This window comes from Artemia sp. Qi Xiang Cuo, chromosome 18, assembly GCF_049724085.1.
Source record: "Artemia sp. Qi Xiang Cuo chromosome 18, ASM4972408v1, whole genome shotgun sequence".
Lineage (NCBI taxonomy): Eukaryota > Metazoa > Arthropoda > Branchiopoda > Anostraca > Artemiidae > Artemia > Artemia sp. Qi Xiang Cuo.
In genome coordinates this window covers 18,204,525-18,222,804 of record NC_142811.1, presented here as the reverse complement: position 1 = coordinate 18,222,804, position 18,280 = coordinate 18,204,525, and the positions used below count along the sequence as shown (strand labels likewise).

Sequence of the window (18,280 nt, the reverse complement as noted above, 5' to 3'; positions counted from 1 at the left end):
TCGTCAGGCATTCTTGTTGGGTATCTACTCGCTTGGGTTTTTCTTTTAAAATCATACTCGCCCGAATTGACTTTGCGAGGGGTAGTAAATTTTTGTTTTACTTTGTTGGTCGTCTTATTTTTTCTTTTCTTTTTTTTTGCTATTATTTGTGGCTTCTACCATCGTTTAAGGTGTTGGTGATTCTTTCAAATTTTGGAGGAATTTGGTGATTGTTGGAGTCGTTTAAAATTTTTAGTTAGGATGGCATTTCTCACCCTATTTTAAAGACAAAATTTAAATTGCACGTGTTTGGCAAATTTATTCTCCTAGAGCCGTAGTACGTGCCTTTTTTTAAGGATATTTTTCTGTCGAAATTGTTCACTGTAACCCTCGATATCGCGAGGAACAGTTCGGTATATGGCTAACCTTTGCCATTCTTGATCATAATGATGACTAAATTGTGGATACAATAAAACGGAATTTGGGAAGAGGAAGGTTTTGAGTTTGCGTTAATAAGAGAGACTTGAGTGGACCAGTGGGTAAATGAGCAGTCTTTATCTCTGGGGGGTGGGACCTGTGTCCTCTGGAACCTTGAAACGTCAGTGTGGCTCATTAATGGTCGACTTGGAGTGGGTTGTCTAGAGATTGTATTAGCTACGACTGAATTGGGCAAGTTAAATCTCACAGATGACTGGAGAATTTTGGCTCTTATGATTGGCTGGAAAAAATTGTTTCGCAAGTGCCATGTGCCCCGTGTTATTAAAATTTTTACAGCAACGTTTTTGTCAGTGCAATTTTCTGTAACATGGCTATGTTTACTACACTTTTGACTTGACGAGTGACTGTACGATTATTTTTGATATGTCCATGAGCTTGGAAATTTGTTTTTTGTTGAGTCTTTGTTTTATAGTAATTTGGGGGAAGGACAATACAATACAAAAAAAAACTTTTCTGTGTAACTCTTTTTTGCATGCACTGAGCACTGAGCGACTGGGTATAAGGTTACCAACATTTTTTAAGCGGAGTCTTGTGGATCTTTTTGGGTGGGCGGGATGGCCCGAAGACTCACTTAGATCAACTGTAAAGTCCTCTATGAGTAGACCGATGTCAACACCATAAATCACTTTTTTATTCGACTTTTCTGCTTCTTTCACAGTGGCAATCGTTTTGGAATCCCCACCAGTTTGGTGCTTAGACCATGAAAGGACTGAATCAATTGTATTGAGAGAGGTCACATAAAAATCTGTCTGACAGTCTTTAAGGACGATGTCTTCAAAATATGGGTTCGACTAGAGAAATAAAAGTTATATAAAAACAGTAAAATGACTTATAGTAAACGGGAGAATAATGTTATTCATAATTGTCACAATGCATTAGAATGGTTTATCTAAAAATCTCGTTAGTGGGTCGATTGATGGAGAATCATCAGGGAGTAATCTTAACTCTTGGTGTGGGTCTTCAGGGGGTGATCTAATTGTATAATTTTTTCTTTTTTTGCCAGGGGTTTCACCAGTTCATGTGGCTTGACGGATTTGGCGGGCTTGTCTCCCATTAAGTAGTGTGGTTTATTTAGCCAGAGAAGTTGGGGGAGGGGGTCGAGTTAATGTTCTATTTGAAGATAGGAAAGGTGAGATATATTTGTCTTTTCAAGAGGCTCGTTTGTGGCAGACATAAGCTATTGGGAACTAAAAATCTTACCTGTGATTTTTTTCACTGTTCGGGACTATAGTACAAATCCTATAATCCAATTAACAAGAACCAAGGTCACTAATATCACTTAGGAAAGTCCAGGAACATGCACGGTCTGTAAATGTTCAAGTTGCACGCGGGAAATTTTGACTGGCAAATACCAAGAGTGGAAACACCAAGTAGATGTTAACATAGCGGAAGCGAGTTCATAACTCCCCTATCAGCATAATTGCCACAGGCAGTAGATTTCTATTATTTCTATATAATTTTTTTTGGCAAAATAGTTATTTACGAGTGCCATATTTGCGGGGGTATGCTGTGCCATCCATAGATTTTAAATCACCCACCCAGAATTTCGAAAAATTTCTTTTTTGAGGGTACTTTCTTTGAAAAATGCCTTTTTTTTAAATTTTCTTGAATTGACGCCACTGAATGGTATATCTAAGGAAAAAAGTATATTTCAACACTGTCTGTTAGTTAGTAAATCCTAAGAAATACGGTTAACTTCTACCCAAATTTTTCAAGTTTAACTCTTTGTATAGTGCTCCTTTCTCAGCTTAGCAGTACAGCCCAAATTTATCTGAAGAAACTACTGTTCTCTCATATTTTTTTTTCTCTGTCGCTCCCTCCTTTCTTCTCCTCTCCCACTTCCTCTCGCTCCCCCTCTTCCCTTGATCCACTCTCTCAGTCTCTCCCTTTCATCTCCTTTTCTTTCCCACCTCTTCCTCTTCTTTGTTTTATGATACGTCAGCAATTTTATGTCATGTTTTGTATTTATGTTGTTTGATTTATTTTCTGTATGCCTAGATGTTTGTTGCTTAGAACGTATTTATTCGTATATATTGCTCAGGTGGATTTGATTCTAAAAAATCGACAATCTTCATCCCTCCAAATGTCACTGATTTATACACAAGCTCGTAATTGACTTTGCAAACAACGGCAAACTGAAGTAAGTACTTAAAATGAACAAAGAAAAAGTTGTTTCAGCACATTCTAAGTATGTTATGGATATTTACATCCGTTTTTTGATGAATACAAAAGTGTATTAGTTTACGTTGCGTATTTCGTTGCGTATAACCATACTCGTTGGTGCAGTTACGATATGAGTTGTCCTCCCCTCCCCAAAACTACATCTGTTACAGTTCTAATCAAGGGCGAATCTAGGATTTTAGTTCAGGAAGCATTACAAAAAAAAATTAAAGAACGCATCATATATTAGTTGATATGTATTTTTGTTACGTTTTTGCGATTCAGACAAGAATTTCGGGGGGATTCAAGCCCCGCAACCTCCCTGGATTTAACTTTGGCTCTAGATGTACAAATGGCGAGAATTACGGGATAATTACGTATATGTAGGTGAGGCTTTAGGCGTAGAAAGGTAAGTGCTACATGAAAGTAGTCACATTGGTTATGATTTATACTTGGATCCGAGAAAAAATGTACCGTTATTCATAAGTTTATGCAAAACAGAAATTGAAATTCCATTGAAGTGATTACTAAGTCATGATTTGTATGTGCGGAGATCAAAATTGTTAGGAGACAAAATTATAATTTTTTTACAAATTAGAAGATGAATAATTATCAGCAATTCTCAGCAGGCAAGGATGATACCGGACAAAATAGAATTTTTCACTTTTACCTCGTCTTTTTTACCTATTTTGAAAGAGTGAGCCTAAATTTGATCATCTTTACTTAATTGATAAATTCCATTTTGTCTGGTACCTTGCTTGTTTCTGATTCTCGCAATATCTCTTTTATTACTTTAATCTTAACATACAAAGTACAAATATTTTACGAAAAAAAAATGCACAGATTTTATGAATTTTGAAAAAGATACGAATTCAAACTTCTTTTCGGTGAGCGTTATGATGTCGGAAAACTATCGCTATATGCCCCTGGATGTCACATAGCCTCATTGTCTCCTCATTTCGTAAAAACAAGTTAAATAAGTTAGCCTGTAAGACCAGCAGTGATATTGACCTATCAAATTATAAAAATACATACACTAAACTCATCCGTGAAGGGAAGAAAAATTATTATTATACAAAAATGCTTGTCAGTTGTTTGGATGATGTTAGGGGTTGCCAATAAATGCTCATTTTAAATACTTTTTTACTAAAGTATAAAAATTGGAGCTTTTTTTTAAGGTGAGCTCGAAGTCTGAAATGATTGAGTATTATGATGTCAGTGGTTGTTACATACTTCGTCCCTGGGCATTTTCGATTTGGGAAACTATCAAAAATTTCCTTGATGGAGAAATCAAGAAACTTGGTGTCGAGAATTGCTACTTTCCTATTTTCGTTTCCAAGTCAGCCCTTGAAAAAGAGAAGGAACATGTGGAGGATTTTGCACCAGAGGTATGTTTTCTTTTTTCCCTATACCTTTCAATTTCCTTCTGTTAGTTGTTCGATATATCATCCTAAGGGTCGTATTTGGCATTTTCGAACTTGTGAAATAATTGCCGAGACAGGTTTGCTCAGGCGCATTCAAAGGGAAGGTCAAGGCAATGTAAGTTTAATCACACATCAATTCTTCATATCGACAATAGGCTGAAGATCCTCCCTCTGAGAGCAGCCTTTTTTAGCTTTGAGGGATATGTTAGTTTATATTATGTTAGGTTAAGTTAGATAAGGTTAGTTTAATTTTGGATCTAAATATCAGAAATGGGTTGAAAACCTAGCTTAAACTAACCTAAACCAACCTAACCTCGTCAAACCAAATCTAATCTAAACTTATCTCCCATCATCAAACCTTTCATTAAATTGAAAAAATTGACTGGCAACGGTGACTAAATCCAACGATAAAAAGCTATATATATATATATATATATATATATATATATATATATATATATATATATATATATATATATATATCATTATATATATCATCAATGATGTTATATCAGCAAGAAACCTTGTTCTATGGATTGGTTAAGGGGGAACTTAACAACGAAATCAAATAAAATATTTTGTTCTAGGTCTTTGCATATTTGAAAGCCACGCTTTTCCAAGATTTTTTTTTTGATCTTTCAAAATTATACTGTTTATGGCAGTAACAGATTTTCGTCGTTGTTGCCGGCTTGTACCGTCAAAATAAATAATTAAAATTTGTTAGTTAAATTCTTGCAAAACTTTTCATTTGTAGAAATTAAAACATTAACGTTCTGTTAATTCCCTAGGGCAACTACACCTTTATAAGGAAGCTATGCTTTCTTAAGCAGTTCGATGAAATTTGTTTGTAGGTTTTATTTGCTGATTTCACCATCGTTTTTTTTTATTTTTTAATTTTGGTGCCTTCTGCAAACCAAAAAAGCAAAAATGCGGAATGAGGGAGTGGCGTATTGGGTATCATTACGCAATTTAATAAAAAATTTAATTACCCATTTTTTTCTGATTTAATGCACAATAACAACATTCGACCAATAAGAGTTCTGCGCCTCGTCATTTAACCAGGGTCATATTTTTGTCGAAATCCTTGGGGGCGGGGGAAGATGGACCAAATTTTCCCAGATCAAGTGAAAATGACAGTGGAAAAAGATGAGCCATATAGTACCATAAATGCAAAAAAATACTGGAGGAAACTGACGCGTTTCTCTGAATTATGCAGGCTTATCTTAGTTTTGACAAGATATTTGAAGAAACTAAATTTCAACTGGGGGACAAACTGGTTTCTGGAGGGGAAGTTGCCCCGTCCCCCCGCTGCTCCATAGCCCGATACGCCCCCTTTTTGAAACCTAGGACTGCGGAAAAATAACTTACCGAACTTGATGCAGGAAATATAAAACTTATGATTGCAGTTTGGACAATTACATAAACAAACAATTGAGAGGACTTAAAATTTTTCAATTCCTCTGCATAAGAAACCCGAAAAGTCTTTTTTTGGTTTCATTGAATGGGGGAAAATTGCTTGTATTTTTGATATGTTTGGTTTTGTTCTTAAGTTAGTTCTAAACAACATATTCGATCCAATTCACTTCAAAAAATAATTATTTTGCGTTTTAAGTTAAAAGTTTTATCATTTCTCAGTGATTATCCTTGCTATGTCAGAAAAACAATTTTTTGTGTTCTGATCATATTGCTCATTCACCCATTGCATGCACTGTATTAGTTGTAATTTTTTTAATCTTTGAGATAGTTTATTTGCTACATATTATATATTATTGTTATATATAAATTTTATCAAAAATAACCGTTACCACTGTACTTAAATTTAAAAAAGTTGTTTTTGCTAGTGTCGAGTTTTTTTTTCAGAACAAGAGTGTCCACATAATAGTTGTTCAAACCTTTCTAGTGTTAGAACCCCGGAACACTTTTTTCTAATGATTTTGAACAGCCACTTTTTTAATTTGGATGTTTCTGCATATTACAATTTTTATGTTTTCCAGAAAAATAATGGGGAATTTTCAACTTTCAGAGCTTTTTGAAGTAATTCAAAAATTTTGACAAAAATTTTGGTGAATTTGAGGTAATCTTGGTCTCAAAAGGAGATGCAACGTTTGAAGAAGCAATTTTATTTAACCTGTGTCATATGAGCCTCCAAAACCGGGATATATAAAGTTAGAAGAACCAGTTTTTACCAAAACGTATATATAACATTTTTTAGGATTTTTTTAGAAGTTGTTACAATTTCGGTATGATTGCTGTCAAATAATGGTGAAATTTTTGATTTCAAAACTTTTTTAGTAATTTCGAAATTTCGATATACTTGTAAATTGCAGGTCACCCGGAGCACTTGAGAAGAATCATTTTGATCTAAAAATATCTACAGAATTTCTTAAACACTGTTTTTCAGATTAATTACTGTTTTGATAAATAATTCTTAGACAACACTGCCTTTCCATTTACAATTAATACGAAAATCTATTAATAATGGATCTATTTTTTTTCTGATTTTTTTTCTTAATTTTTAGTTTGTGTTAAACATTTTTTTTAAATAGTTTTTTTTGGATTTTTTTTTAATATGTGTGGGTTCCTTTTCGTTTTCTTTTCTTTTTATCTTTTTTTTTCTTTTTTTATAGTGCCAATGTGTTTCCTTTATTTTTTTAATTTTTTATTAAGCTATATTTTTTTCCCGTGGATAAATTATTAATGATGTGAAGCCCAGACAATTGTGATCTCGACAAAAACCAGCCAGAACCTGCATAGTATCCATTAGAGCTCTAATACTCTACATGTGAGACTTGACCACTTATTTGATCACCGCTGCCGTTATTATAGACTCCGAACCAGTGCTGGGTCTAGAAGTCCCAGTATTGAAGCACGGAGCTGTTGTGATGAGTCTGAAAAGCTATTTCTCGTCATCAAATGACGTTACCTTAAACTTATCGACTTCGATTTCATTTGCCCCCAAAGCATGATATAATTATAGGTCCTCGTCCGTGAGCCAGCACCCTCCTGGAGGCAACAGCCGGGAGGACCCGAAAAGAATCTTTGGTGAAAATTCAAAGACGACCTGTAACTATGTTGCCGTTTCCGTAGGTAAGGTTGGAGATGGCACAGGACTGTACTGAAAATTGTCGAGTACGCTACAGCCGACAGATCAACGTGGTCGTTATAATTTAACTAACAATCCAAGGGGGCCTGTCTGTAAAGTGATTGGTGGGATTACCCCCTGTGGGGTTAACCAGACAATGGACTTTGGCGACATGGCGACAATGGACTTTGGCGAGATGGTTCGTATATCTACATTTAAAGAAGTCAATTTATGTAAAAACAAATAGGAAAGGTTTTTAATATGGAATAAAAAAAATTAATTCTTTAGGTTGGACATCTAGCCAATTGGAATTTCTTTTTGTGAATATACAGCTTTCAAAGCCTTTGTTAAAATTCAGGATTTTTTTATCAACATTTGTCGTAATTTCAGGTTGCATGGGTCACTAAATCTGGTAAAATAACATTAGAAGAACCAATAGCAATCCGACCGACCTCTGAAACTGTTATGTACCCTGCGTATGCTAAATGGACTCAGTCATATCGAGACCTGCCTTTACGTCTGAATCAATGGAATAATGTTGTTAGATGGGAGAAGCACCCTCAGACTTTTTTGAGGACAAGAGAGTTCTTGTGGCAAGAAGGCCATACTGCCTTTGAAACTAGAGAAGAAGCGGAGTCTGAAGTGTTAGCTATTCTTGGTAAATTGTTTTCTGTATTGATTTAATTTCTCTACATTTACTTATTACCGAAATTCTGGATTTTTGCTTTTTGAGATAAGGTTTGTCTGGTGATCTTTTGAAGTTTTCTTTCCAAAAAAAAAATCTTTTTTATGTAACAGGATTCGATTTTTTCCTCTTTTATGTACTGTGAAGTATTTTAAGGATGAAAATTACAAATTTAAAAATTAACAGAAATCCAGTATAAACTAACTCGAAATCCGCTTACAATCGCCGAGAAATTTAGAAGAAAAAATAATTCTTGGTAAGATTGTCTATGTACATAATTTTTCATGTCGGTAACTCCCAGCCAATCACTAATCTTTAGCTCTTATTTTGGTACTATACAACGGGAATCTGATGCCAAGCAAGTACTTCTTATTATATATTAACAGTCATAAAAGAATGGTGACGAATGTCACCTGTAGTTATTGTTGGTCTACAATATATTTTCACAATGATCGGGGATTGAGTATTAACTTCACTATTTTTTTTTTTGGGGGGGGAGAGCTATAGGCAATGCGAATAGGTGTGTAATGTTCTGTTGAGAACTATTTTTTTGCGTTTGTCCACAAATTTGTTAAAATATGAGCCAACTCGTTGAATATTAACTATGGTTGTTCGAAGGGGTGGAGTAGACACTTACCAAGGACATCAAATTACAAATATGCTTTGCGCCCTGCTTCCATCAGAGTTCTTTCCATTTCTGAGAACCGCGATTTTCTAAGATTTTTCTTCAAGGATGTAATAAAAGTATGAAGAGATTAGAACAGTATCGATGTTCTGTCACTGTTGTCACATTGAACCGGGAAAATAATTGAGAAGATATAATAAATTGCAAAACTAATTTTTGTCTCTTGTCCGTCACAATGATGCTGCTAATTTATCTAATAAACGAATGAAATAAATGAACGAATAACTTAGACTGGCAAGTATATGAAACAGTTGTACTGTAGCTACTAAGCTCATTTCTACAATGTGCAGAAATAAGGAATTTTAAAAGTTCCTCATCTTTTGGAGATGAGGAATATGTGTTCCTTATCTTCTATTGTAGAGGAAAGTAACAAAAAATGATCTGACTTGTTCAATTTATCCCTGTGCAGAGAGCATGAATATCCTTCCGCACTGTCTCAAGAGTGTTGCCATATTCTTCAGAAGCGTACAATCTTTAGTATGGTTTTCTAAAAGAGTGACTTGTACGACTGCTCGTGGAGTTAATTGCGTGATTGGGGCTGTGTCGTCCCTTTATTTTAATTTTAAAACGGCTTATTATATATTAATTAAAAATCCCTTTTAGTGATTTTCACTGAAGACATCGAAAAAACCGGGAAGTCCCCCTACCCCATAGATATCTAAAAATACATTGTGACTAAGCTGTTTTGTTAATACTTCTAAAGCCTTGCATTAGTCCCCGATTTTTTAAAAGTCTCCAAATAAAAAACCAGCAACTTTGCAATAGTCCCTGAATTTTTTAACAGTCTCTCAAAACAAAGTGAAAATTACTATGCATTATGTATATATGGTGACTAAAATGTTTTGTCAATATTTCAGAAAATTTGCCTTAGTTCAATAACTAAAAATCAGGGTTAGAATCTGTGATCTTCATATAATCTGAGGTGATGCATTGTAGCTTTTCCATTCTCTCTTAATTTTTAAAAATCTCTCCGAACGAAAAACAATCGCTAAAGTTAGCATTAGTGAGCGGTAAAATTTTGTGTTTCATGATAATGTTTGTATATCCATGAACGTTAGTTGTCTAAACTGTTTCCTGTTCAATCAGCTTCTCATCTTCTTTGAGTTATATAATGTTTGACATTTAGAACTGTCGGGTTTGACCGGCTGGTATTGTGAGCGAACAAACGAAAAGAGGAAATAATCCTCCTAACACACAAAAATGTGGACTTTCTAATACATATCTGCCTCTTAATCCCTTATCTGTTTTTTTTCACCTTAGATACAAACATACGATACGAATTACAGTTCTCCCATCGAAGTACAATTACAAGCGAAATACAATATGAACATTTGATGGAAGTATTGTAATTCAGGTCAAGCACCAACACGCCATTTTGTTAGTTTGAACATTCAGGCTGGTTTTTGACTGTCTTCGGTATAAAGTATGTGGCCGTGTTACAAGGAATATTCAATATTACTCTTTTTTTTTACTGAAACTGTTCTTAATTGTAGTATAAACGCCCTACCTACTGTTATTCTAAAATGTTTATCTGACCCTCAATGCTTTTAAATACACAAAGTTAATATAAAAATATGATAATTAATAAATACATTTGGGCTATATATTTAAACATTAGGGGGGATAAAGTTTTTATGAAGGTTTTTTTGCTTTTTTAGGATTTTTTTTTCCTTTTTTGTATTTTTAGTTTTTTATTTTTGACTTTACTTTTTTTTAGTGTTACTTTAGTGGTACTTTTTAGTATAATTGTGTCCCATTGGGGGGGGCAAATACTTTGCCCCCCCCCCAAATGATCAAATATATAGCCCCAATTATATATTTTACATCTATTCTGTCAATTGTCTCTTTCTTGTCTCACGCTAATCCGAAAGAAGTAACAAGAAAACTGGATATTTAATGCGCCAATGAGTAAACAACTTGGGATCTAGGTTGTCTGTCATAGATGCACCTTAATTTTATCTTAGAATTCATTTTATGTAGAAACTATTCAGCAGAACCTTTATGGAGGTCGGTGAACTTATAAAAGCGGTTCTTCCGTCGTATTATGTCGTTTTTAAAGTAACCAGTGCGACTGATTTTCAATACTAATGATGAGCCTCTAGTTTGCTGCATCTTCCCCTTCCTCAGTGCTACTCTAATGTAAGCCTTTCTAATTTTCTTTGAGGGTTTCGAATTATTAAAGGTCAGATGGAGCTAGACCTGTCTATAAGATGGATGTTACAGCAAGTTTGATCGATGATAGAGGGGTATTGAAGGATGGAGCTCTCTTAAACAATTTTTAGCTGATTCTGCTTTCAATTTAGTCAAATCTTCTACATAATAGGCGTCTGGGAGAGTTTTTCAACCATCTAAAAAGTCTAGATTACAAATCCTTCAGGGATCCAGGAACGGTTACCATTAACTTGTCTACAGAAATTCCATGTATTCTTTGAGTGGCCCTTGTATGAGTATTTAACGCTCGTCAGTGTTTTCAATAGGGGACATGTTGCTGTCAAAAAGTTGAACAGGCGAAGACAAAAATTTTGAGGCTTATAGACGGTTTTCTTTTAGCGAAATATTTCTTCTTGAGTTTAATTGCATAAAGTCATTTATAATCGCATGTGTTTTCAAAGTTGCCATAAAACAATGATGATAACGCTTTGCTTGCCTGATTCAAGTTGAACCAATTCTATGGCAATTAAAGTAAGTATAGGGCCTGGAATTGTGTAGAGGTTATCTATTAGCGTCTCCAAATAATAAAAGAAGAGGAATAAGGTAATGTGAGGACGTGGTAGTCTATCTATTATGGAGGCTATATGTTAGTGTCTCTAAATAATCAGAGATGAGGAAGTATGTATTTTGAGGTCGTGGTATGTTATCTATTGACGTCTCTAAATAATGAAGAAAGAGGGAGGCGGGTCTGTGATGAAGTGGGAAGTTATCTATTGGCGTCTCCATATAATCAAAGAAGAGGAAGAAGGTCCATGAACAAGTGTCAAAGTTTTGACTTTCCAGTCTTTTACAATGGATGAGAAGTGTCTGTGTCAAGTAGTTGACAGTTTGTATAATTAAGCTTGATGAATTAAAAGAATTCCAATGTTCGTTTGTATAAATTTAGTTCGATTTTAAAGCTATTCACATCTTTCATTTATTATTTCCGTATTTTCTGGCTATATCATTGCACATTAATTTTTGGCCTTAACCAAACTGGTTCGTCTCGCCCCGCTTCCCCCCCCCCCTCTCTCTCTCTCTTCTCGCATTCTCTCTCCCTTTTTTTTACCTGTTTGTATGTTTAATATTTTTCAGAATTATATGCAACGATTTACACCGACCTATGAGCTGGTCCCGGTATAAAATTGAGAAAATCAGAAAAAGAAAAATGTGCCGGTGCCGATATTACCACCACCGTTGCAGCGTTTGTTCCTGCGTGTGGCAGAGGCATTCAGGTATCTACTTATTTTACTGTTGTTTTATATTTAAGCTGAATATAAAACTATAAATCTTTGCTTTTTTGATTCTGCGTGAAACATGGGGCGGATTTAATCTGAAAGGTTTTTTTTTATATATTGCTAATTGTTTATTAAATACTGCTGCATCAAAAACTATAAAGTGTTTGAAACATAATTTCTACCTACATAGATAGACCATGGAAGTGGAAAAGTCGTACCTCGTTTAAAACTATTTTGCGTGTGGCTTTCATCTTCGAACTATCAACGCATCTTTAAATTATGATTCTCTAAATGTATATTTCAGGTCATAATTTTGTGTTTTAGGGGGGAGGGCTTCATTGAAAAAATGTTTTGAAAGGGGACGATATCAGGCCCTCCCCTCTCATGCAGTTGGCAAGTACGCAGTTTTTGCTATAATAGCATATGTCTCACTAGGCTCTACCTATTTAAGTAAGCGTTAAATATTTAAAGATGCTGGATATCTGAATGATCACCGTTAAAAATCTGATAAAGTTCAATGCTTTGGGCTATTTAAATAATATGAGTTAAATAGATTATAAATAAAAGTTCAAATAGGGATAAAATCCTTTTAATAGACAGTGTTTTTTATAACAGTGATAGAAATTCACAAAAATACCAGATATTTCGGTCACATATACAGTGACCGTCATCAGTAGTAAAACTAAAATAAAACAATTTAAAACAAAAGTTTATATACTAAATCAACACTACATATTGTTTGAATCTCTAATTCTTTTCAAAGCAAAGGTGGAAGCTATCTTCTTTGACCTTCTTGGATTCGGTTCATTAGCGTTCAATGATATAGCATTTGGACAAAGGTCAACTACATTGGGTGAATTGATCTTTACTCTTGTCAGATTTTAATAAATTATCATAGATAGAGTCCAGCCCATATTCACCTGTATCCCGATTCAAAGCAATATTCTTGAATAAGATTTTCTTTATTTTAAGAGTTTCACGAAAATTTTTCTTTTTAAACCCCGATCCCTAGAAACCAAAAAGACAGTCTCGAACAAAATAAAATGGTCTGGAAAGTTAAAAATATGTTCTGAAAGGGCTGAAGTGAAATCTTCAGACTTAGAATCTTGCTTTAAAGCCGAAGAAATAGAATCTTTGTGTTGTAATAATCTCATTTCCAAACTCTGGTTAGTACGTCCCACATATGAGCTTCCACAAGTACATTGGATCTGATAAACCCCACTTTGTTGCCCCAATGAAGTTAGATCCTTCCCAGAATTTAGGAAACTACCCAAAGTATTATTACTCTTTAAAGCTACCCTTAGACCATTGCTTTGTAAAATTATTTTAAGTTTTTCACTTAGCCCGGGTACATATGGTAAGGAACAAAAAACATCCTTCTCCCGAGTTGTCTCCAAGACTACCTTAGAAATCTCTAGAAACCTTTTTCTTCTTTTTGAAAAAGTCTGGTTAATTAACCATTCTGGATAAATGTTGCTTATTAGTATTTTCCTTAGAAAAGACAACTCCTCCTCAACAAATTTTGGAGAGCAAATACTAGAGATCCGGTCAGTTAAAGAGATGATCAAGCCAATTTGTACTCGGTGAGCGTGACGGGAACTATAAGACAAAAATCAATTGTTATTTGTCGGTTTTCTGTAAATTCTAAAATTCAGACTATTTTGATTTTTCAAAAAAATAACATCAAGAAAATGATTTTTATCATTCTCTTCAAATTCAACGGTAAACTTTAAATCACCTCCCAAACAATTAAGATGTTCCAAAAATCCCTTTAATTCCTCCTCCCCATAATCCCATACTGAAATAATGTCATCCATATACCGGCCCCAGAAAATATGTTTTAAAAAATATGAATCTAACGCAATTGTTTCAATATTCTCCACAAAAATATTAGCTAATAAAGGGGATAAAGGGATTACATAAAATAAGTTAGGTTATCCCAGTGCCTCCATTGTTTCTATTTTTTTTTTTTTTTTTAAGAAAATTAAAGTTTCAAAATCAAAGATTTTATTAAAATTTTGTTTGGTTTGGTTGCGAAAAACCTGCCTTTTGGTTCAATTTGAGCAAATTTTTTATTGAAATTTATAAGACATCTCAGACATTTTATTGACATTATATTTAATTGACATCGGTGTTTTTATCACGTCTTTACTGAAATCCCAGTTTGCAAAATAGTTGTTTGAGCAGTGAACTGGTATGTCATTGATGGCTAACGTCTTCCTTGACAATAAAACTTCCCATTTTTACCACATTAAAATTTGGTAAATCATTTAAAACTTGGTAAATCATTGATCGCGTATGTATTCCTTGGCAGTTTGGCAATTATGTATTCCTTGGCAATTCCCATTTTGTACCATAGTAAAATTTGGTAAATTATTTAAAAATCTGTAAATCTTAGATGGCCTGTGTCTTCCTTGGCAATAAAATTTCTTTTTTTACCACCGTAAAATTTCGTATCATTTAAAAATTGGTAAATCATTGATGGCTCATGTCTTCCTTGTAAATAAAAATTCCCATTTTGTACCATAGTAAAATTCGGTAAATCATCGATGGCTTATGTCTTCCTTGTCAATGAAAGTTCTAATTTTAGTCAAAATAAAAGTTTTTTTATGATGATATGGAAAAAAAAATTGCAAACATAATTTGTGTGTTGAATTAGTACATATTCCCGTCTTATTTTAAACAGGCCCAAATGGTCATTTATGTCTCCAACTCTATTACCTCCATTTTTGTTATATATCTTGTAACTGAATACCTGCTCGTGCATAACTATACTATTTCTTTAGGGTCTGGTGTCTGTTCAGGTAATAATTACATGATTCCATTATAATTTATAAGCAGTATTACAAGTTCTTTTAACTTTCAATTTTCTATATGTTCTTTGTGTATAAAGACTACAAGGAAAAGTCTGTATCTTTCAAAAATATGTTCTTTATGTATAAGGACTACAAGAACTATAATAAGTTCTTGTATTTCTAAAGTGTCCATATTTTCTGTTTGTTCTGGTATTGATTTGGCGAATAAGTATAAAGTTTTACATTTATTTTCAAGTCATTTGAACTTCTGAATGGAGTGTATTAGAATAGAAAAGCTTAGAGACAATTATTTTAGCAGCCAAGTATGCACATTTTTATGATGTTCATACATTATCCAGTTTACGTAATTTTACCCCTAAATTTATAAATAAATGGAATATATAAAGTGTAAATTAAAATTTATAAACATACAAGTATAACACATATAAATATTTTTTACATCTGTCGAAGTTCAGTGCCTTTTTTTCTTTCTTTTATTGAGTAACTACAACTGAATTATATGCATACACTTATGTACATGAAAGACATCTTGAATTCAGTCTTCTGACTTGCCTATGAACTTGTAGGAAGACGTTATCTTAGGGGAGTGCCAGGAAAATGAAATTACCCTTGATACCGAATATTCGCAGTAACAACTCACACAATATTGATAACACAGCACCAATGTGTACACTTTTTCGTCATTGAGCTACTACTAGAGTCACACAAAAAAAAAATCGATCAATCATTTCTGCAACTTTCCTCCAGTCACCTCGTACTACCATAAAAAAAATAGACAAAAGGTACCTCGTTTAATTTTATATTAAAATAAAGTCTATTGATTTGTTTTTTTTTACCTGGGGTACGCAAAACTGTAAAAACACAGCTGCGTAGTTATCTCCTTGCCTCCCGAATTATCATAAGTTTCTCAGGATTTTCAAATAAGTCGTCTGCTCTATTTTTGTATTGGGGATAACAAAAAAAAAACTGCTTGTGTGTGCCCTCAAGTATTTCTCAAATTTTTTTGTAAATAAGTTGATAACTTTTAATCGTCTAATGCAAATTAAAAGTAATAGTAAAAAGTTATTTATTAATTTTGTTGATTACGTGTTTTTTTTTGTTTTTTTTTTACAGGGTGCGACTTCACACATGCTTGGTCAAAATTTGTCGAAAATGTTTGACATTGGATTCGGGAATCCCGATACAAAAGAGAAAAGCTATGTATGGCAAAACTCATGGGGTATTTCGACCAGAATCATTGGTGTCCTAATTATGGTGCACGCTGATAATAACGGAATGGTCCTGCCACCTAGAGTAGCTTCTGTACAGGTAAATTTCCTTTAAATGTCTTTATCTAAATTATCACACCAGTCTGATTGACCCAATGAGCACATTATTTAATACTACTGGGAGGAGGGGGGTGTATATGTCCCCTCCAACCATCACCAGGAGTAAAGAAACATTCAGAAGAAAAGTTTAGGAAGTATTTAGAGTACTATTACATGATAAAGTCACCTTGTTACCTTATAAACTACCTGATGCGTTCCAAAATATTTTCTCCACCATCTATATATTTCTTTCGCTTCCTCCATATTAAAGTTGTTTGTCAGGAAAGACATAATTTCTTTTTCTTGCTTGCTCATCCCTAATATCATCATCACTATAAATAGCGATACGAATTATGGCCAAGCTCAGAATTATATCGTATTTACTGTTTCGGATTTACCAAGAGACCCGCTCGGCCCGGGACAAGGGGCGCACAATACTAGAGGGCGCAATAAATTATCATTGATTGATTTTTTTTCGTAAAAATTGGACCGATAAGTTTTATCATCATAGTGCTAGGTGCCCTCCACCGCCGCGCAAATCCACGCCTCAGAAATCACGAACCATGTAAGTGAACTATTGAGTTTTTATCCGGATGATCTTGAGCCTATGATTGTAGATCAATGCTTACATTTGAAGCCCATCTTGGTACAAAATAGTGAAGAAAAAAATGCATAACCCTAATTGATGTTAGCAAGGTTTTTTGTCATTTTGATGCAGTTGACATGTAGCCAAACAACATTTGATGTTCAAATTATTATCATAAGTGATGTTATTTTGCAATAAAATTACTGTCATGATTAAAATTATTTTCTTGAGGAAAATTGACCCTCCCTCCAATGGTATGAATACAGAGTGGCAAAAACGCTTGGGCCTTGAAGCGTCAAAGCTTTAAATCCGGCCCTGCGTGGATATAGTTTAATATTCGATTTCTTTCGTAATTTAATTTGTTAGGAATAGCTATAACGAAACGGTTCGTGGTAAGGAACTGTAAGTAAGGAGTGGCACGGCTCAATGGTAAGCGAGACTCTAAAAAACTGAATTTTGATATCAAACAGTTCGTGGTAACGAACTGTAGGGAAATATAAGAAGAATCGAACTTTAGTGCTGATTTCAAATAGATAAATTTCATTAAGTTTACTCTTCAGTTCAGTTCAATATGGGTTTTAATTCAAAAAAATATATATAAAAATAAACTTAACTTAGTTCCTTGTGCATTGATGCACGTTTGGGCCCGTAATAATTGCACACTCTAAATACAGCGTGGCCTCCTGTCCTCTTCAATTTCCACCCCGAACCGCCATCAAATAACAATAAATTTAACACAACTTCTCCTCCACTCACACCCCTTTAAGTATCAAACTAAAATATGATAATTAATAATAATAACGAAAAATTCAAAACATAATAATAATAAAATAAATCCAGTAAAAAAATATTTAATCTTTTAGATATTTTTTCACATTCTTTTTAAAGGAGCCGAGAGACCTATATGACCGCAGCTCTTGCGGAAGTACATTCCACTCTCTAGCACACGCAATTCTAGGAGAAAATTCCGACCTAGCTGTTGGTGTCGGGGGTATGTAAATGTCTGATGAAGATCGTGTATTTAAACTATGGATTTGTGATGCTAGTGTGAATAAGCCTCTAAATGGTGATGGGAGTGTTCCTGAAAAATATTTAAAACAAAAAACAGTGCAAGATAGTTTGTAAAGTGATGCCATTGATAGGCTGTTCCGTGCTGGGCCTAAAATTTGAAGTGCTTTATTGTGAACTGAGTTTAGTCTCTGTAAATGTGTCTTGAAATTAGATTGCCAAACCGTAGAACAATATTGAATGTGAGGCTTGATAATTGCATTGTAAATCAGGATCAGTATTTTTTTAGGGAAATGGTGACTGAGTTTTCTCAAGATTCCAAGGTTCCTTGAAAGCTTCGTCTCGACACTTGCTATGTGGTGTCTGAACGAGAGGTTTTCGTCGATTAAAACCCCTAGGTAACGAACGTGTCCTTTTTCTGGTCTTTTGATAAGTCCACGAGAGGTTTCAATACCAATCACATCAGGAGCCAGCGAATCTATACGTGAAAAAAGTAAAACACTCGATTTGTCAATGTTGATGACTAGACGATTTGCGTCCATCCAGAGGTACGTTTCTTCAAGAATGTCTTGTAGCTTCGTTTTGAGAGACATGATGTTCCATTCTGAGCTTGCCATAAGTG

General features: G+C 34.1%; 1 pseudogene across 1 annotated transcript in view; it reads left to right on the top strand.

Annotated features, from left to right (window-relative positions):
- Nucleotides 1-18,280, top strand: part of LOC148941276 (bifunctional glutamate/proline--tRNA ligase-like) — a 92,327-nt pseudogene that overhangs the window by 54,429 nt on the left and 19,618 nt on the right. The window contains exons 14-17 of the transcript XR_016143260.1: nucleotides 3,816-4,025; nucleotides 7,534-7,801; nucleotides 11,799-11,938; nucleotides 15,871-16,065. The product of XR_016143260.1 is annotated as a bifunctional glutamate/proline--tRNA ligase-like (transcript). The remainder of the gene's footprint in view (nucleotides 1-3,815; nucleotides 4,026-7,533; nucleotides 7,802-11,798; nucleotides 11,939-15,870; nucleotides 16,066-18,280) is intronic.